The sequence below is a fragment of the Acomys minous genome (assembly GCF_964271855.1).
Source record: "Acomys minous genome assembly, chromosome: 8".
In the NCBI taxonomy this organism is placed as follows: domain Eukaryota; kingdom Metazoa; phylum Chordata; class Mammalia; order Rodentia; family Muridae; genus Acomys; species Acomys minous.
In genome coordinates this window covers 58,811,454-58,839,185 of record NC_140489.1, presented here as the reverse complement: position 1 = coordinate 58,839,185, position 27,732 = coordinate 58,811,454, and the positions used below count along the sequence as shown (strand labels likewise).

The 27,732-nt window shown below is 41.3% G+C and overlaps 1 long non-coding RNA gene across 4 annotated transcripts in view; it reads right to left on the bottom strand.

Annotated features, from left to right (window-relative positions):
- Nucleotides 1-21,851: 21,851 nt before the first annotated feature.
- Nucleotides 21,852-27,732, bottom strand: part of LOC311603210 — a 39,480-nt gene continuing 33,599 nt past the window's right edge. The window contains exons 3-5 of one of the 4 annotated variants that reach the window (XR_014780996.1): nt 25,759-25,953; nt 23,921-24,059; nt 21,852-22,896 (exon numbers count right to left, since the gene is read on the bottom strand). This is a non-coding gene — a long non-coding RNA (uncharacterized lncRNA). The other 3 variants (XR_014780994.1, XR_014780997.1, XR_014780995.1) reach the window with 3 other exon arrangements.

The following is a 27,732-nucleotide window of genomic DNA, read 5'->3' as shown; positions in this document are numbered from 1 at the left end:
TTGATAAGTTAGTTTTATAAGGTATCCATCCTTTCTATTTTGAATGGATTTTTATGAAGTAAGGCACACCTTAGCATTGTTTCTCTTTGCCGTTTGTCATGGAGCACTGAGACTACGCAGTGTTCTTTTCTTTAAGCTCGGCAGTGCTTGACTCTTGGGATATTTGGGGCCAGCCTAACTCTTCTGGGAAGGCTCTACCCATCCCACTCCCTTACCTCAGCAACTAGAATACGTCTCTGTGTTCTAGAACAGCCTGGTTCCAAGCTTCTACCCACTGTCCTGCCCTTCACTTCTAAGTCAGGCCTTCAGCAACCTCTACAGCTTCCAGCGGGTCCCCAGGCTCAGACTCCCTGGGCTCATCCTATTATATTTCACCTCCTGGTAGACAAATTGAGTTCATACGCCACAAGCCCTAGCTTCTCGCTTAGGAATTCAGGGCTTTGCGTTTCAGTTCTGGGAACTGGGAAATCAGGGTTGCCCTGGGACTTTTTGAAGAAAAAAAAAAAAACATCCTTTAATGTTACCGTGGACAGAAGCCCACATCACTCACTGTAAAGCAGCATGCTGCAGCCGGACTCTATTAGCACAGTCTGCAGGGGCTCAGCTCTCAGTCAAGCCACGCCTGCACTCTAAAAGGTTCATTCTCATAGAGAGAGAGGAAAAAAAAGGTCCTCTAGATTCCAGAGGCTGGGAGCCACACAATGAAGGGTTGGTTTGCACTGACTCTGAGTGTCAGCAAAGGCACAGGAAGGCCGTAAGAGTCACAGATCTACAGAGGCCATGCACGCTCATGGCCCCACCCTAACCCCACCCACTCCCATCACGCTAAATATTTTAATTCTATGACATCAAAGGTGCAACAACTCAAGACCATGGAATCATACAAAACTCAGTTTATGTGGTAGGCAGATAATGAGCCTCCAAAATGCCCATATTCCAGTTCACAGAATGTGTCACTGTGTTAGCTTCCACAGCCAAAGAAACAGTGTAAATATGATTCAATTAAGGGTTCATCCAAGGAGGCCTGGTATAATCAAATAGGTCTTTAAAACTGGCCAATCATTCCCAGTCAGGGTTAAGCACGGCTACAGAAAAAGTAAAAGTGTAACGGCATTGACCTTGAAGAACCCTGAGCCACAGACTGTGACTAGCCTCTAAAAGCCAGAAGCACATTTCCCTCCGTCAGTTCTGATGACGCCTTGATTTTCATCCAGGGAAGCTCCATTTTGGACTCTGGCCCCCCCCAGAATTGTAGGATAAGTCATCTGTATTGCTTATGCCGTGGACTCTGGTAGTGTGTTGGCCACCATAGGAAACTAATGCAGCTTGGTAGGGCAGTTGGCTACATCTGTTGCCGCAATTTATCTCCCTTGAATACTTTGAGTTTTCATTACACTTCTGTGGGTTTTCTGGAAACAAATTGCTCCCTTGCTTTTTAATTTCTTTTCTTTTTTTTTTCTTTTACGTCTAGCGGAGACCTTGCTCTATTCACTGGAAGCCTCCAACAATATTATCTCGGCCTATATAGCTCCTCACAGGAACAGTCTGTATGGATGCTGCATTTTCTCCCTCAGTAAGGTGGAGGTGGGGGGGGGGGGCTTGTGCAGGGGCAGTGAATGCATTTACCAAAGACACACTCCAGGAAAGAAGAATGAAAAGAAGATGTTTTGACCAGCTTGACTGTGGCACTTCATCCCTGGGCTTGTTCCCTGGGGTCTAAATTGCCACGGCCTGGGCAGTTTTCCTTCTAAAAGCTTCAGGATGCCTAAGTGTGCTGTCCTGGAGGGAAGGCCCTAGGGGTGAAGACAATAGCTATAAAAGAATCGTGGCTCTCACCCCAACCGCTCCCTGTGCCAACAATGAAAAGTTCAGAAAACAACCAAATGTGTGCCTCAGAAAAATGCCTAGTCAAGCAGATGCCTCACTTCTGCCTGTTGAACATTTCGGTTGCCCAATGCAAATGTTAAAGCTGTGTTCAAACCAGAAAAATAAAAATAATAAGCTGTCAGAGTAATTACTAAGAACATGCAAGGATTATACAAAGTAAACTGCAGCCTGCAAAAAAGAGAATTGCATGTTAGCTAATTGTTAATTTTAGCAATCGCAGCGGCTAATTACCACGGCACACATTGGCGATTAGCTTGATGCCCCGGCACCTGCTTTCTCCAATGAACAGATTTCTTCATCGCTAGCACAGGAGCAAAATGTGTAATTATTGGCCATCATTGGGGCGATTTTTCAGTGATTCTTTTGTGCAGTGTGAATAAAGCATAATGACATATTTTATTAGAGGGCAAATAGCTGTTTGTTAATGGAAATGATTTGAAATCCAAAAAAACTAGAAGCTAGGAGCATGTTTTCAGTATCAGCATGAATTCAAATGTATTTTCTTTTAACTCTTTATAAAAGGAGCATAGAAATCAAATCTAAACTGAGTATAATATATTTAATGATATGTGCAAACACAGCATTGATTAATTACCTCAAATGCTTTCAGTGGTGCACCATTTATTTTGTTTCAGTCATGTGTTAAATTTTAGTATTTCATATTTAAATTCTTATTTCTTGGTCCGAGAGTCTTGGTGAAGCTGGCCTGCGTCACACCTCATTTTCTGAAGAACCCCCTTTTTATTGGTACATGCAGCACTTGCGAAGAAAAAAAAATCTTGCCTTCCTGCCTTCATGGCTTTCCAGAGCCGGGCACGCCAGGGTTCCCCTGGGGGCAGGGGGGCTGGGGGGGGGGAGCATGAATTGGGTTATCAACACCCGACTGTCAGCCATGGGGCGTATGTTGTACATTGTAAATAAGGTGCACCGAGGATAAGACTAGGACTCTCGCAGGCTTGGAAATGATATCCTTTCCTCTTTCATGACAAAATTAATAGATCACTGCTATAGGAGCCTATCAAAGAATAAAAGCAATGCCTGTCTCCATCTCAGGCACATAAATGACCAAACATGACTGAGAGGGTACATGTCTGTGCTTGTGAAGTTATCTGACTGGAGAACAGTGTTCTCCTTGGCAGTGATGCAGCCTAGGAAGGAAATCAGGGACTTTTCCTTTCAATTCTGACCCTGATCAGCTTCTTAAACCTGCCTCCACCTCCCTTTTCTTCCCCAGGGCACTATGTATGTTCCTACTGGAGTGTACTATGGAGTCCTCTGGCACGCTCAGATGGAAAACAATTGAGAATGAATGAATAATACGAAGACCTGGAGATGAACCTCAGTGGTAGAGAACTTGCCTAAGACATTCAATGCCTTGGGTTCAGTCCCTATCACACTGGAAATAATAGCAACAACATACGATCAGCAGATGCCCGGATTTTGAGCTGAGGTGGCACAGGGTTGGGGAGGAGGGTAACTTGAGGAATGTGCTTACTTCACCCAAACTTATACCTTCCTTATAGTTCTAACTGAGCACTCTGTGCTGAATTCCTTCTAAACCAGACCCAAGCAAACATGTCTCCTCGGGAAAGATGAAAGAGACGCCGCGCTGGAGCCGTGTGTTTGCTGGGCTCTCATCCCCTCCTTCTACACTGGGGTCCCTTATGAAAGTTGTGTATTTTCAAAGGTCATTGAAAGGCAGCCACCTCTGGGAGTCAAGAACTTCTCCTAATTGCCAGGAGCGTTGTTTTATTGCCACTGTTTACAAACAGGGGGTAGTTCGCTTTCAGGGGCATTTCCCCTTTTACTGCAGGCTTCCCTAGTATTTTAAGATGTAGATAAGTTCAGTATTCAGGTTCACTGTTTGACCCATTAAACTGGTATTGAGGTATAATTTGTGTGTTTTCCCAGTACCCTTGCACATAGAATGGGGTTCATTTCCACATGTTTGAATAAATTTATCCAGTTCAGTGAACCTGTTGTGAAGCTCAGCAAAACTCAGTAGGTGGCTTTAAAGTCCTGTAATTAGCCCATTACAGAAAATCTGTACTTTAGATTTTTGCACATTGGTTAATAAGCATAACATGCTTCATATATAAATAACATCACATTAAATGATGCAATACAAAAGAATTAGAGGCCAATGGAGTTTTTTTTTTAAATACTTGAAAGAGACCTCAAATTAGCATGTTTAGTTCCAACTCAGTGCACAGGAAAAGCCCCTTGCTCTTACTGTCCTGGGTCCACACCAGCTCAGGGTAAGGGTGGGGCTGTGCCCAAGGTGCTCAGATGACTCCCTACATAACTTTCTACCCTGCCCACCTGCCCCAGGCTGGACTTGCCGTCACCCCATTTCCATTCATTTTTGAACATAGGGAAGGGGATATGTTGACAGAGTTAGAGGGGGGAAAAGACATCAGCCTCTTGTGACTCTCTGGGATGATATTTGCTTGAGCACTCCTTCAGGACTCACAGGGTTGAGTGGACTGTAAGACTGTCCTCTTCCTCTTGGCTTGGCTTTGTCACTCAAGTCTCCCTGTCAATAGCTTCGGGATGCAGTGTGATGTGAATGTCACATACACAGGAACTTATCTTCAGAACAGTGCTTCTCAGCTTGTGGGTCTCGAACCTTCTGGGAGTAACATATCAGATATCCTGCGCATCGGATATTACAATTCATAACAGTAGCAAAATGACAGTTATGAAGTAGCAAGAAATAATTTTATGGTTGAGGGTCACCACAACATGAGGAACTGTGTTAAGGGGTTGTGCATTAGGAAGGTTGAGAACCTCAGCTTTAGAGTTTTAAACATTTCATTACAATGAAATTCAACTCTTAAACAACTGTGTGTTGCTGGGCGGTGGCGGAGTAGGCCCATCATCTCAACAGAGGCAGGCAGATGGATCTCTGTGAATTCGAGGCCAGTCTGATCTACAGAGCTAGTTCCAAGACAGCCAGGGCTATGCAGAGAAACCCTGTCTCAAAACAAAACAAAACAAAACAAGAATCTCCAAACAAAAACCAAGCATAAAGTAACTGTGTGTAACATCTCCTCAATCTGGTTTGTTTGATAAAGTGTTCACTATCTCTCTATGAAATAAAGATACCTTTCCAGTGAAATTCTCCCCAAATCCCATGTAATGGTAAAGCTAACTCATCTTATGTGAGTCTAAGAATTAGAACAAAATATGTAATTTGCATTATAATTGTGGAACAGGTAACAAGAAAGAGCTAGGCTAGAACTCCGTTCTGTAGGTGAGCTCCGTGAGCCTGTTGCTCTGATGGGTCTGCCTCCTGCTGCAGTCCGTCCCCTTGGAACACGTAGTCATTAATGGTTTGCTCCTCCTGCATAGGCACTGAAGCAAATTTCAGGCACATTGTTGAATTTAACCACTGTTCCAACTCAAAGAAAGTCTCCAGCTGGTCAAACATCAACCTCAAAAACTCAGTTCGTTAAACAATCAACTTACTGCATCACTGATTTGTCAATGTGTCAAGTGTAATCACTCACAAAAAATATTTTAAAAACCATTTATGAAATTTTTAGTATTGGATCTTATTTTGAAGGCTTTCATTTACCCATTAAAGCAGCATTTTGGGGGAAAAGTTAATTCATCAAAACCTAAGGCTACATCTCTCTCCTTAAGAACGCATGGCAAAGTGAATGAGGAACAGCCCCTCCATCCTCCACAGAGAACCACAGGGAACTGGGGAAAGCTGGGAGTGGGCGAGGTGGTTCACCCTAAGGAAGAGTACTCCGATTGGTTGTCCAGTGCCAAATGGTCAGCCCTGAAAACACGTACACAAGTGACACCATACACACAGAACGGGTTGTATTTAGAAGTACATATGCATATAAATATACATATGTGCATGCAATCATGACTAGTGAAAAAAGAGGTCATGAATCTAATGGAGGGCATGGAGGGGTACACAGGAAGTTTGGGAGAGACAAAAGGGAAGGGAGAAATTTTGTAATTATAATAGCAAAAATTAAAAAAATACAAGTTCTTTTTTAAAAACTATGTTTATGTGTAATTGCACCTGTTTATAGGGAACAGTGCTGATATATTTAGATGCGTTTGCATTTTGGAATGATTAACATGTCTTGTCACCTCAAAAGCTTATTTTTTGTGGTAGAACCAGCTAAATGCTAATCTTTAAGTGATTTTGACATACACAATGAATGAGTTATAGATGCCATTCTGTACAGTCATGGATGTTTATTCCTCACGTCTAACTGAAATTGTGTGCCCTTTGATGGACAACTCTCTGCTTCCTGTCTTTTTTTTTTCCCCCTTCTGTCCTTTCCAGCTTCAGGCAACTACCATTCTATTTTCTGCTCCTATTATTTGAATATATTTTATACTCATAAAATATTTATATTTTTGTCTGTATGTTTATTTTTCTTAGAAAATTTACATAAGTTTCTTTTTATATAATTATAGTTTATCTGGTCATTGACACAACAAGCTTATTTACATAGTTTTAAGTTTTAGTGCTTAAGAAAACCCAATGGCTCAGCCTCAGGATATGATGCTGTTGCATCACTATTTTTTAGTCTTTCCTTAAACCACCCCAACTTTGAGCATGTTTCGTGTTTTTAACCAATCTTTCAAGTCTATGGTAGGGTTTGTTTTGTAAGTACTATGATAATGAAGAAATCAAAACTGAAGTTTTATCATTCACTTCATTACACCAATCCCTCCGAGTCTCCTCGTTTCTTTTATGCATCTCTGAGCACATCTGTCCTTTAATTTCAAGTCTTTTGGTTCATAACAACCAGGGAAAACGATTTCAACTTCTTATTGGAAAGTAAGAAATGAACACTTTATCTTCAGCCACTTCTAGTCTCTGTCATTTTCTAATTTTTTTCAAATTATGTTTTATGATTAATATTCTTTTTGTCATTTCTTGGTGGCTTGGTGGACTTAACGTTGTCTCTATCAATTAAAAATTTTTAAATTCAGCATTACACATGGGATAAGATTGTCCCGTTTGCCTTAGAGTTTTTCCTCATCTTTCTGAATGGCATTTATAATTTCATCCTTAATCCTTTTACATTCTTTCACCAATACCTCAAAAGGTATATTGGTTATCACTTTACATGAATCATAATTAGTACCCCAAATCTATATTTCATGTTGGTTTGGCTGCATTGAATCTTTCTAATGACTTCATATTTAAGAGAATGCATGACAGAACTGGAAGTCCAAACCTTAAATCTTTAGTCACTGATTTTAATAATCCTTTTCTGAATAGTAAGTATATACTCTAAAGGCTTAACCATTCTATACTGTATAGCATTAACAGTTAATATTTTCAAAATGACATTATGAAGACCAAATTAAGACCAACCAACTAAACCTCCCAGAGATCAACAAACCTGCTAAAAACATTATAGCCAATATGATTTCTTATGTAGCTTATAAATAGAAATTTAATCTATTTTGGTACAGCATTCCTTGCTAAGCAAGTCAGAAAACTGAATCCAGATAATTATTTTTAAGTAACTTGGAGCTAAATGAAGAACAATCCCCACCAGGTTCATAGAAACCTTGTCTTCGTGGAGCTTGTAAGTTAGGGGCAGGCATTAATAGACAGGCCACTCGTGACAAGGTGACAGTGCTAGGAGGGCATGTCCTGGGGGACCTGGCCTTATGAGGGAGGCAAAGCTGACATATGGGAGTCTTCCAAGAAGAGAGAAAAAGCCTGAGCAAAACTCAGCCCCAAATGCAGCACATGCATAGGAATTCCTCTGCATCTCTTAGCTGACTGAATGAGTAGACACACTGAGTACTCCCTCCCAGACAGCCTGGCTGACAGCTGCAGTATGTCATCAATGTCCCAGGTAGATCTTACCCAGGAAGGCCTACTGGCTACTATTCACAGGGGCCACATTGGAGAACCGTTCTCCTACCCACAATTGCGCCTCAATGTTTCCCCAGAGGTGTTGAGTGATGACAGCAATCTTCTGGCATTGTTAATGATGGACAGCTCTCCAAAACGAGCATCCTTGATGAAGGATACTGTCCATGGGTTCTACTCAACTTTAACTCCGTGGACTGTGAGCTCTCTAAGCACTTTTCCACCTTGGGGGTTATCTTATAGTTCTCTTCTTTGGGGAGAGACATGAGATGTTTTTTGAGTGTTCTCTAAAATACAGAATGTAAGAACCCACTCCAAACCTACAAAAATAACCATCATAGGGGAGAAGATCTGAGCACACATATTTTAACAACGTCCCTGAATCATTTTGTATCCTGAATTTGAGAACAGCTAGTGATGATGCAAAAGACTTGAGGAGAGTATGTATTCAGCATCCCAGCTAGGATCTGACTTGGTCCCTCAAGTGCACTGCTTACTTTTACTTTCCCCCTCATATTGACAGTGTTGTATCATGGTAAAAAAAGAAAACTACTGTTCACTCATTTCTTCCTTTCACTATGTCCCAGTGCTCAAGAAGTTGACTCTAGTAAGTTGCCTACTGAGCCAGTTTTGGGGTATCCTCGGCCCCAAGATACCACAATGGTAGGTGGGCTGAGGTCATCTCTTTCATACCTGAGCTCATGTCCCAGACATAAGCCTACTTCCTACTCCTCTGTATGTGTGTTCTTCCTCAGGGAGGAAGAGAAGTCCCAGCTTCCTCGGGGAGGAAGAGAAGTCCCAGGGTCTTCATTCTTCTTAGTGACAGCAGCAGCATCGTGCCACGCCACAGCTTCCTTCCATCTCTAAAGGCCTTTTCCACACAGTTCATGCCACGTGGAATTGAGTAGACATTTTCTGCCACCTATTTTTGGTTGAAGATGACATATTTTTCTGGTTACCTCACAGCTTGGTTCTTTTCTATGCGTAATTCCCGTAGAGGCGTACAAACATTTGAATTATTCTATAGAAGGCTCATGGAGAAGTGAGACGAGAAAGGCTGTGACATTAATGTTCAGCAGGCTAAGATTTAGGGCAGATTCTGACTTGAGCAGACCATCCCAGTATCTTACAGGAGCTGGAGGAAGCCATTCAGTAGATGCCGGACAGCCATCACCTGTGTGCTGAGGACTATTGTAAGCCTCAAAAAGGACAACGCTTAAAGTCTCACTGCGGAACTTACCATAAAACTCTCAAGAATGTTAATTAGATTTTACTATTATTTTGAAAAAATAAACTAGCTTTTTCTGTTACATAACTAAAAGTTGAATAAAGGAGGTTAGGTCAGTGGTTCTCGACCTGTCCGTTGCAACCCCTTGGAAATCACATATCAGATATTTACATTACGATTCATAACAGTAGCAAAATTATGGTTATGAGATAGCAATGAAATTATTTTATGATTGGGGTCACCACAACATGAGGAGTTGAACTAAAGGACCACAGCATCCGAAAGGTTGAGAACCACTAGGTGATGCTTGCAATGAGACAGGGAAGCCATAAAGGGCTCCAAGCTATTACCCAGTATTAACACCAACTTTATTGGCCAATGAGGAGGAAGGTCACCATTAGAACCTGGCCATGCCTCAAGGAATGAGGTATAACAGAATGATGTCAGCTAAGGTTCTCTAGAGGGACAGAACTGACAGAATGAACACACACACACACACACACACACACACACACACACACACACGGCTCATATTAAAATGGCTTAAAAGCTGTGCTCTGACTAGTTCAACAATGGCTATCTCCTATCAGAAAAGCCAAGTATCTGATAGCTGTTCAGTCCACACGGATGAATGTCTCAGCTGGTTTTCAGTACTTATAAGTGTGAATCTTGAAAGAAGTAGGCTATACTTCCAGCAAAGGAAGGCTTCATCATCAGGACAGATCATCTTGCTAGTGAGAGTCAAGTGGAGTAGGCAAAAAGGGAAAGCTTCCTCCTCCCACATCCTTTGATATTGATTGTCACCAGAAGGAGTGGTCCAGAGTTAGGGTGGGTCTTCTTACCTCAAAGGAGCCAAGCAAGAAAATTCCCTTACATGGATGTACAGGGGTGTCCAGCTGCTTGGGGTTTTGTTAGCTCTGGACAGCCATCACAGGAAGCATGGTGGACTTGTGTGCCCCTGGAAGTTTTCAGACCTGAGCACTGTGAACAGTGACGCTCAAGAGGGCATCAGGGTAGACTTACCCAAATGTTCAAATTTGTATTGTGGTTATTTGAGACAAAGGGATTATTCATGTTTAAAGTGTTAATGGAAGAGGAAAAATCAAGTGCAGGAATTGTTTAGAAGTAAGCTCAAAGCCTGGAATACTGATTCAAATGGAGAGATCACTTGAGCCTTCCCTGCCTACCTCTGCAGCCTTCACTCTTAAAGGATATCTTTCCTAGAACTCTACCTGGAAAAGTGACAGAGAGGGGAGGGGAATTTTTTTTCTATCTCAGAAGTTCATGATCCTCAGTGATGTACATCTGCAGTTGTTTGATTAGTGTTTTTTTTTAATAGTCACACTAATTCCTACACCATATAAGAGAAGACTGAGCTCCATAGTCTCCAATAGTCTGGGACTAAAGCAACAAGTTCCACTTCCTAATTGTATCTGGGTGGACTCCCACCTTGGTGTACACATGTGTAGGAAGTCCTAGACGGTGCCTGTACAGACTATTAGAAAAGCTTGGCACCATGTCCCAGAGAATAGAATGTTTGTTCTCTTAGCTCTTCACCATATAGAATAGATCAACATAAAATCAGATGCAATCTTCTCTTTTAGCAAATGTGATTTTAATGAATACATTTTACCAACTTATTCACTCCCAGTACTTCAGCAAGGGCATCCCCATCATACTCCAATGCACACAAGTGCATCCTGCATGTAGCTCAGCCATTTATAGTGTTTTGTTTACACAAGGAGGTGGGGGGGGCAGGGCGGACCAAGAGTTTGAACTGTTCAAGAATCCAGCCACTAATACAAATGACAAGTGAGCACCGACAGTTCCCAGCCTCCAAATGACCCTTCTCTGGGAGAGGAGTCTGCATTGTTGCGTCTTGAAGACAGAAGTAAGTACTTAGAGGAAGAGAGGGAGACAGAGACCCGAGGCAGAGAGTGTCCATGTGAAAACAAGAGGGAGGAGGGCAGGGCAGGTGGGATGGCATCTAATTTGAGTAAACTACGTGAAGGTCTCACATAGAGTTCTCTTGGGACATAAAGAAAAGCTTATTCTTTTTAAAGTAGACACTCCAAGCATTGCCTATATAGGTTTTCTATTCCATTTTTGAAGTGAGAAGATTGCATATTGGTGAATATTCCAAACAAAAATATTGTCAGCAGATTCTGTGATAATGGCATGCCGCTTACAATGTTCCTGAGAACTATAACACACCTTCACAGTCTCTCACCTCTTTTAAATAAGCTATCCTTGGAGGCGATTGCACACCAGAATGCACTGAAGACTCATTAGATGCTTACAATGACCTGAAATAACTGTCTGGAAAGATTTATCCGAGATATCGCCCCATCTAGGACATCATTTACCAGTGTAGCTGATTATAAGGCCCTTATTTTGAAAAAAAAGTTTGCCTGTAGTACACTGCACTAATTTAACTCTGAGACATTTCAGGAGAAACATTTCATAAAGGAATTATTATTAATAGAAAAAAAATTTTTTGGTTTTTTTGAGACAGGGTTTCTCTGTGTAGCCCTGGCTGTCCTGGACTCACATTGTAGAACCAGGCTGCCCTTAAACTCACAGAGATCCACCTGCCTCTGCCTCCCGAGTGCTGGGATTAAAGGCATGTGCCACCACGTCCAGCTTAGAAATGTAATGTTATAACTCACATTCTCTTATTGAATATATATATACATATATATATATACACATACATATATATGTGTGTGTGTGTGTGTATGTGTGTGTATGTATACATAGTGAATTGGTGTTTTGCCTTCATTTATATCTGTGCACCACGTATGTGCAGTGCCCTGAGAGACCAGAAAAAGGAGTCAGACCCCACGAAACTGGAGTTATGGACATCCTTAGCTGCCATGTGGGTGCTGGGAATCAAAACCTGATTATCTTCTTGGGAATAGAATTAAAGTTAGAGCAAATTCTAGCACCTTACACATTTTGAGCATGTAATAGATGCTCCCTGAATAAAATCATCAGTTTCTTAACAGTGAGCCATCTCTCCAGCCCCTCGTATATACATTTTTAAATTAAATGTATTCTTACAGTCCTGGATCTAGCTACTCTAAGCCATGTTGAATACTAAAACTAAATTATTGTGCTTGCTTTCTGCCCTATTGAGAAAATAGCATGATGGGACAGGGAACGAGCTTGGTTCTTTCTGGCCAGTGGCTATGCAATTTGCTAAATATGTTGAGCATGCAAAGATAGCAATGGAAAGGCACAGCATGCGGCCCTGAGACCTCTTGTGGAGCCTTGTTTGTGGAGCAGTGAAGGACTGACATTTGCTCTCTATGTGAGAGCATCACTACTGAGACCAGATTAAAATAACTAATTGGGGGTAATTCCAATTTCACAGTAGCACAGGTCGGGCTTAGCAGATGAGATGCATTATTTGATGACAGGTACTTTCATTACAGCATTTGGCAGAGGAATTCTTGGCATGACTCAATAGGAGAAAGAAAATTAGTCTGAATAAAATAGTTGTACATACACAGGCTTTAAGTAAAATGAAAAGTCTGCCTAACTGTGGGGAGAAGTAATCCCAAACATAGATGTTTAAGGACCAAAACATATTCTTGACCTAGAAAAAATATCTGCCTGGAGATTTTTTTTTAAGTTATTGAACGTTAAGACAGTGTACAGAATACGTGTAATTAAGACATAAAAGTCATGGGCTGGAGAGTTGGCCCAGTGGCTAGGAACCCTTCCAGGAGACAGGGTTCAATTCCCACCACACACACGACGTCTTATCACACCTGAAACTCCAGTCCCAGGGGTCCCAGCATCCTCTTCTGGCCTCCACAGACATGTATGCACATATCCATGATGTCAAACTGCCTATACATAGAAAAGGATAATAAAAGTGTGTTGAGATGTGCAAGTACAGTGTGTGAACAGAGATAGAATAAATCATTTTAAGATTCGTTTTTATTTTAGTTGATGGGGGAGGTGGGCAAGCACGTGAGTGCACATGCCCATGGAAGTCCAGAGGCATCAGAATCCCCAGGGGCTGCAGGTATAGGCAGCTGTGAATCGTGAGCTGCCTCACGCATCCTGCACGAACAGGATGCACTCCTAACCACTGGGCCATCTTTCCTGACCCAAGAAAGGACTTCAACATGAGGAAAGAGAGAAACTCATAAGAAACTGTCTGCAATGGTGTCATCTGGCAGGAGAATTGGGTACCAGTAAAGGATAAAGGAAACATTTAAAAAACCGAATAGTTGGAGCCAGGCGTGGTGGTGCACGCCTTTAATCCCAGCACTTGGAAGGCAGAGGCAGGTGGATCTCTGTGAACTCTAGGCCAGTCTGGTCTAAACGATGAGTCTAGGACAGCCAAGGCTACACAGAGACACCCTGTCTCGAAAACAGAATAGTTAATCTTGAAACGACCATGTATTGTCTTGAAATGTTTTTAAGTTAAAGAATAACATTTTAGGGCATCTGCCAAGTGTTGTTAGCATTTGTATTACTCACTCTATGCTTGCCTCAAAGCAGATTTGGGGACTTGCTGTATCAAATAAATAGATAAGTACATAAATAAATTCATAAACCTGTGAGAAAGCAGCTGGGGGTGGGCTGCTAAGGGTATTTTGCAAAAGATTTTTTTTTGCTCTGACTTTTTTTTTTCCTTCATCCCTTTTTTGTATTCCACATTCTAAACCTCATGGAATTTCTGTGCAGATTTCATAATTTCAGTTTTACCCAACTCATCCACCTTATAATTATGAATATATGGACATAATTAACTGAATCACTTTGAGAGAGAGGAAAAAAATGCCCTACTTAAGGCTAATTAGATGAATCATGAATGCCTGGAAGGATGCATTTCAATAAGGTGAAAAACTTCAGATAAAAATTTAATGAAGTTTTCGGTGCATTTGACCACGGAGAGCATTGATAAGCATTCATTCCGCATAGATTATTACATTGTATTGATTTAGGATACCAAGCGCTAAATACGGCCGCTGTTTCCACAGCAGATCTGATTGCACTTACACGTCACATTCATAAAAAAAAAAAACCATGGTGCACTAATTGGGAGTCTCCCACCATCTGCACACTTGCTTCTAGGAGCACATGAAATGATCAATGGGGAAACAGGGTCAATCCAGGCAGACTGTGAGTGAAATTAAAATAATAAAATGTCTAAACATTTAACTGCAAATAGGAAATCTTTATCCCCACCCACACCCTATTCTGTAGCATAAAGCTAAAGCACAATTATTCATATACCTCAAGTAATTTGCAGGCTCCATACAAAATCTCATTTAAAATAAGAAATTGCTATTTCTGCACATTTATTCTACCAAATGCCAGCTAATTGCTGCAATGGCCATTATAAAGAATAATTTTCGCTTAGTGGAAAAAAAAAAAAGGAATGAAGAGAACATTTTCTGGTTTTGTTCCACTGCGAAGGCTCTATTCAGCGCATACTGAATGCACAGCGCTTCGCTGCTGCATTTATTATGTTGAGAGGTCAAGTATTACACAGCATCTTGTATTACGCTTTGCATGCTAAGTATTTCACTTCACAAATTGACCCTCCGGTGTACTTACTACATAATGCTTTAAAAACCCAGCTAAAACGCAGGACAATTAGCAATACTTTCACTCCCAGTTAACAATGGGAACACCAATGTAGGTGATTGCATTTACAGTGTAGCTTTCTTCACAAAACATTTTTGACACATTAAGGTACTTCGGAATTGTGCAGTACCAGTCCTCTCTTGTGAATGGCTTTCCAGCATTTGCAGAGAGAAACAGTTACTGTATGTTAGAGCTTAATTGAAAAGAATTCAGCCACGGCCTATGAAGCACCAATTAGGGTGATATTATATCATAAAAAGCTGTAATATCCATTTTCAGACTTGTGCATTAGCCAATACAAAGTAGGACACAATTAAAAAGGTATACAGTTTAAACTCTTGAAACTGTTAAATTTAATTAGGAGTTCAGTATGAGGGGGAAAAGTGGGTGAGTGGGGGGCCGTGGCAGAGAAAAGGAAGTTCTCTGTTGGGCTGGAAGAGCAGCGGACACCAGCAGCCTTTGAGGACCACATAGGCTGGCTGTTCCTCCTTAAACTACCTGTAGTTACTGTAGATGTAAGGTGTTTGCTTTGCCTGGTGAGGTCAGATGAATATTCATGCTAGTCACGAATTGCTGCTTTCCAGTAATTCTGGAGTCTACCGACAAGAGAGGACTGTGGGCCAGACAAGTCGGAGCGTAGTATTGATGTTCCCTAGCCCACACAGTTCAAACACAATTAAAAGGGAGTTAACTGCACTGCTTCTCACGAAGAAAGACACAGATAATCGTGAAATAAAATGGACAGGGCCAGATTGGCATAAGTGTCTTTGCAGGCTTGGCTCTGAACGTAATATTTAAATACTGGAACCTGCATGAAATCCCACTTTGAGGTGACAGCCGGCAGGTAATTATCAGTAAAACAACATTATCAGAGTTCTCCTGCCTAGCGTGTTGGACTGACTGGAGTGCTTCTCCTTCCAAATCCCGTTAATATCCATCTCAATCTGCTCTAATATGTTCACAAGTTGGGGCTTATTTTGAATCCCACTGGGTGAATGAAGACAGCACACTTTGAATTTGCATACTATACACATTTCTTTCATTTGTAAAAGGTTCCAATGCATTATTATTTTTTTTTAAAGAAAGCTAGCCTAGAATAACAGAGAGAAGCTTTCTCTGCAAGTAGAACGAAGATAGAAAACATCACTTATCTCTTCTGCTTATTCTATTTATAGATCGATGACAATGACCTTTACGATATCTGAAGAAAAAGTTGTCTTAATTTATCACTGATAATGCAATTTTCTAAAGACATTAAAAAGAAAGAAAGAAAGAAAACAAAAACAAAACTAAACTAAACAAAACAGAGGCGGGGGGGGGGGGGGCAGGGCAGCCCAGGGTGGAAAGTTTCCTTTTCTAACTTGAGAACGTTAAACTCTTTAATGGTCCTCTTTTTCAACCCAACTTTCTTGACCTCTAAAACGTCAGCAAACAGAATGAGACAGCTCAGAAGGTACAAGGTATGGCTCACTCTCAAGCCTACCATCAATGCTGGGTCATTCAGAAGACACTGTTGTCACTTTGAAGCTGTGTTCCCTCATCACCCTTGCTTCCCAGACTTTGGATTAAATTAAGATAGAGATAAAGGCCGGGCATGGCTGCACGCCTGTAATTCCAGCACTTGAGAGGCTGAGTCAGCTGGATCATAAATCTCAGGCCAGCCTGGGATGTACAGGAAGACTGTATCAAAAAAAAAGGTAAAATAGCATCAACCACACAAAATGGTAGTAAGGTACCATACAAACCAGAAGTAAAGTGGAGATAAATTGCAAATAAATAAACTGATAGAACATGTAACAGGAGGCATGTTTGTACTGGAAAATTCTGCCTTTGGAAATTGGGTCAGTTCACTTTGGTGTCACACAGAAGGGTAAGCAGGCTATCTGAATGAGACCTGATAGGTTGTGATCACATGGTGGGGGAGGAGGTCCTCTTCTGTCACAGGCCTAGGGAAGGGAAATAGGGTGAAAGAGAGAGGGGAGGGAGGGGAAACTAGAAGAAACAAGTGAAGGGATAACAATTGAGATGTAACCTGAATAAATTATTTAAATTTAAAAAATTTTTAAAGAAATTTTAAAAATTGGGTTAGTTAGACCTCACCCTACTAGACCCTATGGTGCTTGCAGAATGTGTCTATTTATAGATTTGAAGTCAAAATGATGAATGTAATTAAGTAAGAGGAATTTTTCCAGCGATATCAAGGTAAACGGTTTAGGTGAGGCTCTGGCCATTGCATAGAAGTTATACACTGAGACATCTCAATCCTGGACATGCCTTTTATACCCTTTTCTGCTGTGATCCCCATCCTGAGTGGACCAGATGGAAGAGGTTCTGTTTGCTGGCTTTAATGTTTAATGGGAACTTGGAGCTTGTTGTGTTAAAATTTTTCCTAGGAAACAAGAGATTTTTCAAATGTTTTATTGATTTTTTTTCCTAACTAAAGATATTTCTGGAATCCTCATCCTATGATGGAGATGAGAGAATTAATTAGTCTGGGTGCTCTGTTGCTGATTTGATGATGAAAATGGCTGCTGAGGAATCAAAGATCTATTTTTACTGTTTTCTGCAGGAAGAGAATTGTCTTTTTCTCCACAAGCTGGTCCATCACAAAGATGCCACATGGCCTAGCATCAGTACTCCTCCACCACTGTACTTTATCGTTTTTGCATCTAGAGTTCCTGATGGTGTCTTGTTGAAAGATTAGCCGGCTTTTCACTCACTATGAATGTTTATGTATTTTTATGCAGCCTTGGACCCATTGAAAATGTGATTAGGCCAGTACACCAAGTATAAATAAGATAGATAGTGGAGGTCTGGCAGTACCTTGGTGATCTATCCTATGCAGTCACACAGCTTCAGAGATTAGACTCATGGGAAAATGAGAGTTTACAGTTGTAAATTTTTAACTTTTTCAAGAGAAACCAGAGCAAACATGTGCATAAAAGACCTCCCTGATTTCTGTTTTCTAAAAATAACTTAACTTTAATTTTATTTTATATGCATTAGTGTGAGGGTGTCAGATCCCCTGGAACTGGAGTTACAGACACTGTCGGTTGACATATTTGTGCTGGGAATCGAACTAGGGTCCTCTGGAAGAGCAGCCAGTGCTCTTAACCACTGAGTCATCTCTCCAGACTCTCCTCCTGATTTTTCAAATGCTGTGATCAAAATGAAACTTACCTATGGCCCAGGTTTGGCCACAAATCATCATCCTGCAGCTGCTAAGATTGGTCAGTGGATTAAGACACATGCTACCAAGTTTGACTATCCAAGTTAGAGCCTGGAGACCCAAGCACCTTGCCCTCTGACCTCTGCACATATACTGTGGTACTCACACATGCATAAATACTCTAAAATAAATACAATTTCCAAAAATGTTTTTGCCCAGAGTGGTGGCACACACCTTTAAACCCATCACACAGGAATCAGAGGCTGAAAAATCTTGAGTTTGAAACCAGCTTTGGCTACATACCACTCCCAACCCAAAATAAAGTATCTTTCCTTATTTGAATGGGCTCTCTTCAGTGTGAAATGATTGCCCCTTTTAAAAACAATATAGGACAGTGCAGTGATGAGCAGGCAGGGCAGGAGTTCCTTCTAGAAACCCTAGCTTCTAGAATTTCCACCCAAAATTCAATTATATAACACAAAAGCATTCTCTATCTCAAGACATTCACTATTGTCACTTACTAATATTTTAGTGGCCTCAGCTAACGGAGTCCTGAGACTCTGGAACATGCTTGTATGTGTACTGTCTGACTTAAGCATCGGAATCGTCTCTCTGTAATGATGAGCTAAAGGATCCTACTGCTGTAAATCACCCCACGACTTCCGTGACTCAAGCAGCCACACTTCATTGCTCCCAATAACATAAACATGGGTTGCTGGAGAAGCTCTGCTCAACTGTATCACAAACCCAAACCCACAGAAGCAGCTTCCCACTGGGTGCTTCTACCATTCCCAAAACCAGGAAGAATGAGGCTGGCTCCCCACAAGCTTCTGTTTACACTAAACAGCTGACCTGAAGAAATGGTTGGCAAAATAATTTTTAGAAAGAAAAGCTAGGAGGGACATCCTCTTACCAAGCACTAGATACCAAAAAGACTCTAGCATCCAATTTGCATCTGCAGAAGATTGCACACCATTCAAAGGAGCAGGATGTAGAACCCAGAAATAAACCCTGGTATCCACAAGAATTTAATATGTGATCAAGGTGACGGTCCAACCCAAGTGTGTGAAAATACGAAGTTTTGTTTGTTTGTGGTATCTCTTTTCCAGTGCTGGGGATGGAACCCAGGGCCCCATGCATTCCAAAAGCTCTCTACCATTAAGCTACATCCTGTGGATATAAAAGTATAGAAAATCAAGTTCTATTTATATACTAAAATAATTTCAGGGGTTTAAAAATGTACATAAACCAAGTAACTGAGATGGAGACGTAGCTCAGTGGTAGAGGACACATTCAACAACTGCCAGGTTCTAGATTCAAACTTCTCTCCAAAAAGGAAAACAGAAAAAGATAAACACCCTTCAAAGTGTGTGTGTGTGTGTGTACACGCATGTGTGCACATATGTGTGTAAAGCTCTGTAATTCAGTCAATAAACATAAAAGCCACAAAAGCAAAGGTGTATTGAGATATACATGTTTCAAATAACGAAGACAGGAGAAACTGAGAAAAGCTATAACATGTCAACATATGAGTTCTTTCAAAATATAAGCAACACACACACACACACACACACACACACACACACACACGGAGAGAGAGAGAGAAAGAGAGAGAGTGTGTGTGTGTGTTGATTCACACACAGAAAATTAGAAGGCCTGAAAATTTGTGAGAAGACATTTAAACTCACTAGTCAGTCACTCAGAAAATATGGTACCAATAAGTTTTAAATACCTCAGTCAAACAAGCATAAAAGAGAATAATTATCCTTTTTGTATAGTAACAGAGGGTACCATCATTTTTACTGATGGAAACAATGATTTTTACAGTCCTTTTTGAAAAAAAATCTGGGAACATTTATCAAAATTAAGTATTCACATGCTTCTGACCTAGAACACACACTTTTGGAATCCACTTATGAAAATAAAAGCCCCAGTACACAAGGACACTTATCCAAGGTCAACCATGGCATTGTTTAATATGCCAGAAAACTGAAAACTAAGTCATGGTACGTACACACTATGGAAGAAATAGAAAATAAAGTTGAATTATAATAGTTACCTTGAGGAGGTACTCATTCTCCTGAAGTATTTATTAGTAAAAACAAAATATATGGGGAAAAGTATATTTATATAATCATCTTTTAAAAAAAATAATACTCTACAAAAAACCCTTCTGCATAGGGGTATGTATGTGTACCCTTAATATACACCTGGAACTATGTATAGCTGGATTGACAATTCTTACAGACACGTGTTAATTTGATGCACAGGTGCTAATGGAAGCAGAAGAAGCAAGAAAGGAAATAAGAAGGGGGAGACATAAAAAAGAGGAAGAAAAATAGGCTATACAAAGAAACATGACATCAATGAAAATAATTATATATCGTGCATGTGTATAAATAAGTTATAGATCTAATGAAAATGAAACCTGTGTATTTAAAAAGAAAGGAAGGGGAATTACTTCAAACGGATGTTGAATGTAGCTACAGCTTTGTGTAGATTAAAAGGACAGCACGGCTGATCCAATTAGATGTTGGAGAGGACTTCGACTTGTCTACTGGTGGGTGCCTCCCAGCACATGGCATCAACTCGAGCAACGCTTCGCAACATTGGCGAGGGATGCTGCCTTGGCCGTGGCCTTGTTGGCTATCCAGAGTAAAGCATATGAGCCTCTGTCAATAAGACTAATTCTACCCTACTCTTCAGTGTCTTACCAGACATAGTAACCTCGATGGCCCCATTGCTCTCCTCTGCTGAAAGCTATGCCCTTTGTTTGAGTCCCCCAAAAGGAAGATGGATTGATTAGAGCTCTATCAAGTAATAGTTTTAATAGTGATACTTCAATCTGGAGTTTCTTCTACAGTGAGAAGTAAGTCTGTTAGAAAACTGTAATGGAAATGAATTACATTTCTATAGGAAGAAAATGGCCATTTCACAACCAAATAGCTGTGAAGAAGCCACTGCAGCCCGGTCAATTAGTAGGCAGTCTTCCTGGAGCGCCTTGACCATTGCTTTCCTTTCCTCATGATCTTCATTAGCCCTGCAGACCTTTTGCAGCCGTTAGTCAGCCACATTGCAAGGGAGGAGAAGAGCTCAGAGTCCTTCAGTTTCCTCGGTCAGCTGTTGACGCTAAGAGAACACTTGAATCCAGTACCTTCTATGCAGAGAGTAGCCAACGACATGAGGAAAGTCATTTCTGCTCTCTACAGCTCAGTGTTTCCACAGATTCCCCAACATCAGATTTCAGAGAGATCTTTTATTTTGCTTAATATCACTTAAAGAATTTGCAATGCTGTGATTATTTAATGAGTTTCTGTCTCTCCCACTAACGCATGGTCTGCAGGTGGTTAGAAATCATATACTGTAGCCCCAACACAGAGTATCTGGCACATACTCAAATTCAATAAAAATGTATGGTTTTAATAAATGAATATGTAAATGATGAAAATAAGTTCAAATATCCCATATCCCTCACAGTATATGAAACTCTAAATGCAAGAGGCTTCGGTTTTTATAAATTTGGAGCTAATGATGTCCTTCTGCCCAACTATCATGTAGTAGATTCAGTACCTGATGGTGTGATTGTGTGTGCTGAAAAAACGGTGCAGGGGTTAAGAGCACTGATTCCTCTTCCAAAGGACCAGGGTTCAATTCCCAGCACTTAGATGGTGGCTAACAGCCATCTGTAACTCTAGTCCCAGGGAATCTTCCAAGGACACAGCACACATGTGGTAGACAGGCATACATGCATACATACATACACCCACAGTCATAAAATAAAAATAAGTAAATCTTTTAAAAAAGAAAGAAAACGAACCCCTTAGTTATGGTCCTGCATGTGTGAAAGCTACAGGATGCCATTTCATTCATAGCTCTGCTCTCAGCAGAACTGCAACTCACACAAGCCAGTCTGTGATATGGTAAAAGCAGCCCCCCCCCCCACTCCTCCCTTTTTTGTTTTTTCCTGGATCTTGAGATCCTAACACTATCAAAACATGAAAGAACTTGTGGTTGTTATTTGGTCCCATGATTTCCAAACTGTATTCCAAACTGTGGAAACTGCTTTTCAAAAAGAAATTACACAGAGGCTCAGGATTTCTGTTCCTAAGTTTATGTCTATACAAAAAAATACAGACAGCAGATAGAAGGGCAGGAAAGAGGAGAAAGTGGTAGACACGGGAGCAAAGGAGGTGGCAGGGCGGAAGGAAGCGGGCTGTAGCTGAAGCGAGCACTGAGCACTGCAGAAGGTGCCCTCTCGGGCCTTGACCTCTTACGCTGCGTCTTTGCCACCGGCTTTGGCCCCTCCCCTGCGCAGCTGCACCACAGTGTTCTAACTGTACCACAGTTCCCGCGAAAGGAGAAAATTTAGGACATGACAACCCATCATATTCTCCTTTAATACTGCAACTTCTTCCAGCCAGAACAAACAAACCTTCTTCTCTTCGTTTCCTGTTACTAGATCGTGTGCCTTCTTCTCACAGGTAATCTTAACAGAAGTCAGATTGCCATTCATTCAGTCGCCTCTCCTTAGAGTGAAATCACCATAATTTGATTTTGTTTGTGTGGCTTTATTTCAAGAAAATAGTTTTTTTGAAAATACAAAATGTCATAAGCACTGATTTTTCAGTAACAAGAAATAGAAGTTTTAACTAAAAGGAAAAATAATGAGATTTATAATTACACATCTAAATTTTCCTCGGGGGTATTACAATGAAATGGGTGAATCAGAAGTGGGCATCGTCACACACTAGCAACTGAAACAAAGATCTCATCCCAGTAGGGGGAGGATGCAGACACAGTTAACGACATAAGGCAAGGCTATATGTACCGAGGAGCAGTGGCAATGCTATTGATCTGAGATTGGCGTGGTGACAACTGCTGTGCAGTTCTTCCTCTTCCCAATTAAGGTGTCTCTCTTGAGCTGATTGAAAGATGTTTGATAAGTATACTTTCTTCAAGATGGTTGTACTCAGCTGGGGGTCTTTTTATTAAACTGAAGTTTCATCATTAGCTGTGACTGGCACCAGCTGCTGTATAAATTCCATGTTGATATGGATCTCCACTGGTATTCCAAATACTGCAGGTGAGTCTCCAACTCCAACTCCTCAATCATGAAGTATGAATAATTAGCATCTGATAAATGCAGAATTGAAAGGACTCTCATTAGAAGCCACAGTACCAGGGACACGATTCCAATGCAGCTCCTCAAACACTGAACCAAATAGGACTCGATTTTCCCCTAAATTTCTCCAATTCCTAATTTTTCCTATACTTGATTATAATGGATCAGATATGTTGCCTTCCAAAAATAAATAAATAGATAAATAAATAAATAACTGCCAAGTCCAAACTCTTGTACATCCTAAATATTACCTGGCTGCTCTGACTCCAGATGAGAAACTAGGCATGTGTGGAGTGGACCTGCATGAGTGTTCTCCTCTCTAAACAGTGTATAGCTACTTCTTTGAGCACAAGTGAGAAAAATTCCTATTATGTATCAAATTATCATTTCTGTGATATTAAATATATATAATAAAAATAATTTTTAAATAACAGAGAAAATCTCTTTACAAATAATGTTGGATTTAGAAAAACACTCAACCTATGTTCAAAGTATGCTGAGCAGAACTTTACTTAAACACAATTATGTCTCCAAAGATATATCATGTGGTTGCTGGGAATTGAACTCAGGACCTCTGGGAAGAGCAGTCAGTACTCTTAACTGCTGAGCCATCTCTCCAGCCCTCTGAAGATGCATCTTAAACAATACTTAAATTGAGATGTTGAAATGCATTGAAGCAAATTATGCTGTGATAATAAAAAAAAAAAGGACAGAGTTCAACTTCTGAGCCTTCATTTCTTTATCTGTAAAGTGCAGACGACGTTAGTGTTAGGTTCTCAGGGTACTTGAAGCCCTCACACAGTGTGTGTATGGAGTGTCGCATGCCGGTAGCATTGACTGTGTTTCTCGTTCTGAAAAACAAATGACCACAGCCTAGTGGTCAGAAACAACCAGTACTGTCTCACAATTTCCATAAGTTCAAGATATGGTTTAGAGAAGCCTGAAGCTTCAGGCATCGTGAAGTCATGAACAAAGTGTCTCTCCATCTGTTCCAGTCTTTGGCTTGACTGGGAAAGAGATCTCTTCGAAACTCACCCAGGCTCTTGTCAGAATTCACTGTGGCTCTCAAGGCCAGGATCCAGGCTTCTTCCCTGCTAACGGCTGAGTCTGCTGGGCTGCCCCGCTATGTGCACTTCCACAGCCTCGCTACTCATCAAGACAGCAGGAAGTGAGTCTGCTAGAAAGACGTTCTTGCATTAGGTAACATGACCATAGGAGCACAGTCAGCATATCACTACCACCTGTACCGTGGTCTGTAGCTACAAGTAAGCCGTAGGTCCTGTCCACACTCAAGGTGAGCACCAGGAAGCAGTGATCCCTGGAGGCTGACCTAGAGTCCATGTGCCACGCATAATAAATCAACGAATAAGCCAATGTGTGAGCATATAAGTAAATAGTTCAGTGTGGGTGATATACAAGTCGTAAAGCCTTTGAATAGCAAAAATACAGCTAACTGCAGAATAAATGAGGCTAAGGAGGGAAAAAAAGCCAAGTTGATGTCCCACAAGCATTTAAGCTTTATGGTGATTCTGTGTTTAAGAGTTACAAGACTTTTAGATTTGAGGTCTGATCCTTTACCAATTGAGCTATAGAAAAACCCAGAGGGGACAGGCGCTCCACAAGAAGACCGACAAAGCCAACTATCTGGGCCCAGGGGGGCTCATGGAGACTGATGTACCAGCCAAGGACCATGCATGGACTCAATCTAGGCCCCTTACACATATGTAGCTTAAGGGTAACAACCATCATACGGGTCCCCTAGAGAGGGGAGAGGGGCCTGTCTCTGACATGGACTCTGTTGTCTGCTTTCAATCACTTCTTCATGATGGGAATGCCTTGCCAGGCCACAGGGGGAAAGTATGTACTCAGTCTTAATGGTACTTGATGTGCTACGTGGGTTGGTAGTGGGGTGAGGGTGGGCTCCCCTTTTCTGAGGAGTAGGAGAGAGAGGACAGGGAGACAAGGGAAGGAGGGTGTAACCTGGAGGAGAGGAGGGAAGGCCTATGATTAGGATACATTTTTAAACATTTAAAAGGAATAATTTTTTTTATAAGTAAGGAGATATGGGCTTTGGGATCCAGGAAATATGAGAGTAAATTCTCAAAGAGAGTGAGGAATGGGGTCCTAAAAAAACAAAACAAAACAAGTTATTTTTAGTTCCTCTTCAATGTGGTTTCTTTTCCCAAAACTGGGCCACAAGGAGAAATTAGAAGTGAGGTAAAAAATGATCAACTATATTATGTACATTTTAAACCATCAAAACCGTAAAACTAACTAACAAGAAGAACAAAACACAGACAAAAATTAGAGTGACCTCCAAGCATGTGAAACATACTCGTGAGTGTGAAACACTGAAACGTACCTATGAACACTAGCAGTCCACCAGTGGGCAAACGGGCAAAAAGTGTGGCCGTGTGGTTCCCGCCCAAGAACATAAGCAGTAAACTAAAATTTGAAAATAGTTTACATCTAATATAGAGTCTAGTGAGATAGCTCTGAAGCTAAAGAAACTGATTGCGTGAGCTTGACAACCTGAGTTCCAAGTCTCGTCCACACAAAGGTGGAAAGAGAGAAGGAACCCCACAGCCTGCCTCCTGGCCGCCACGTGCACACCGCTGCATGTTGCCCTCCATACATACATCATGTGCACATCATGTACACATGCACACACACACACGTGTATACAAATAACAGTAATTATCATTAATAATAAATATTTTAATACTACATAAAATCTAACATAAATAAAATGAGCCAGAGGGCTTATTTAAAAGAATAAGCACTAATCCATCGTTTTTACTGTGAGAAATTAAACAGTAAAATAAATTACGTTAGCGTCTTTCACCAAATAGCTGACATAGCTTGTAGCTCACCGTGGACAGAGAGGTGCTTGCCGATAAACTGACTCTCAGACAGTCAGTGGTGGGGCAGCTGCAGTGAGTAGCTGCCATCTCCAGAGAACCAGAAATTTTCTTCTGAGATCACAGGTTCATGGTGACACGAAGCTAACAGGGGAGAGGAGAAAGCTACCGGGAATCCCCTCAGGTTGGCTCGTACTCATCCAGTGACTGGAAAGACAGCACAACAGAGATGAATTGGTCAGGCTCAAGAAGGACAAGGCAGTAGGGTGGACTTGCTGCCCAAGAATGAAGTCCACATCTCTACTTGTAAAATTGTTCATGTAGCAGCTGATTCTTTGTGAGACAGCATCACTCGCAGACACCCCTGGCTCCCCTCCATCCTCACCCCACACAGAGATGATCACACGGGTTCCGTTCAGTCCCCTACCTTAGCGCTGTGCTGTGTAGACCGAAAAGTAGTTTGTGTCAGGGCCAGGAACGGAAAGGCTATTAAGCAAAGGATTTGCTGATGTTGTTACAGTTATTTTTCTCTTCAGTGGGAATAGAACAGACAGAGCTGGGATTGCTTCTGGAGTCTAGGTGGGCTTACTCGTAGCATCAGAGAGCATGGACGCTTGTGAGGCAGCCACAGAACGGGTAATAGCAGGAGGGTAAGGCCCTGTGAATACTGCACACCACCAGGAACTGTACAGGTTTCCTGGGAGATCTGATAGTCATGAACAGAGCCTGTGGCCGCACAATACAACTGTAGGCTGACTGGCTTAAATCCAGTAATCATTTCAAGCAGCAGTACAGTTTTGAATTTGCCACAAAATAATGTTATGGTTGGAGGTCGCCACCACATGAGGACCTGTATGAGAGAGTCAAAGCAGTGGAAAGTTAAGAACCACTGGTGTAGGTTCTATAAAAAAAAAATAGTAGTTATGGCCTGGCGCAATGGCACACACCTTTAATCCCAGCACTTGGGAGGCAGAGGCAGAAGGATCTCTGTGAGTTCAACATAGCGTACAAGTTCCAGGACATAGCAAGTCTACGTAGTGAGTTCCAGGGCAGCCAGGACCACACAGAGAAACCCTATCTCAAACTAAAGAAAAAGTTCATGAGGTCTGGGCAGGTGGCACAGTGGTTAAGAGCACTTACTATTCCTACAGAGGGCCCAGGTACAGTTCTTAGCATCTGCATCAGGCAGCTCACAACTGCCTGTCAGTCCAGTTCCAGGGCATCTCTTCCTGCCTCCACAGGCACCTGCCTGCACGCAGTGTATATACACTCGGGCTTGTGCTCACACACACATACAACAAATAAGTCTTTAAAAAATAGTTTAAAACCTTAACATAAAAATACTACTTAGCTTATATTGAGACAGCAGTGACAAAATAACGTGCAGTATTTTCAAGAATAGTTTCCTGAAATGCAGGAAAAAGTTGAAAGAAATGAGTGCAGAAAGTAGTGAGGATAGATAGCCCTATTAATGGTGTAGACATAGGCAATAGGATGCACCATATGGAACTAAGTAAAGGGAAATGAGTTGGTACCAGACACAGCTTCAACCCTCATTAATAACATTTCTAACGATTAAAGATAATGACTGTAACAAGGCTGTCTAAAGTGGGAGCCTCTTTCTGTGGAAACGGAAATGTCCCATCTCAGTTTAGTAAAGGAAAGAGAAAGCTGGGATATTTTGAATACACTCAAAGTGAGTACATGAAATGACTCAGATTTAATTAAGAACCTGTCACCACAAAATAAGGCTGAAGATTAGAACATCAGTGACCCGGAGTCCGATGTGGTAGCACACGCTTGTAATTTTAGCAGTTGGGAGATAGAGAAAGCAAGGTCATGGTGACTCAGAGACCAGCCTGGGCTATTAAATAGCAAGATCCTGACCACTCACCCACCCCAAATAAATGTGTGTGTGTGAGAGTATGAGTGTGTGTGTGTGTGTGTGTGTGTGTGTGTGTGTGTGTGTGTGCGTGACATGAGATG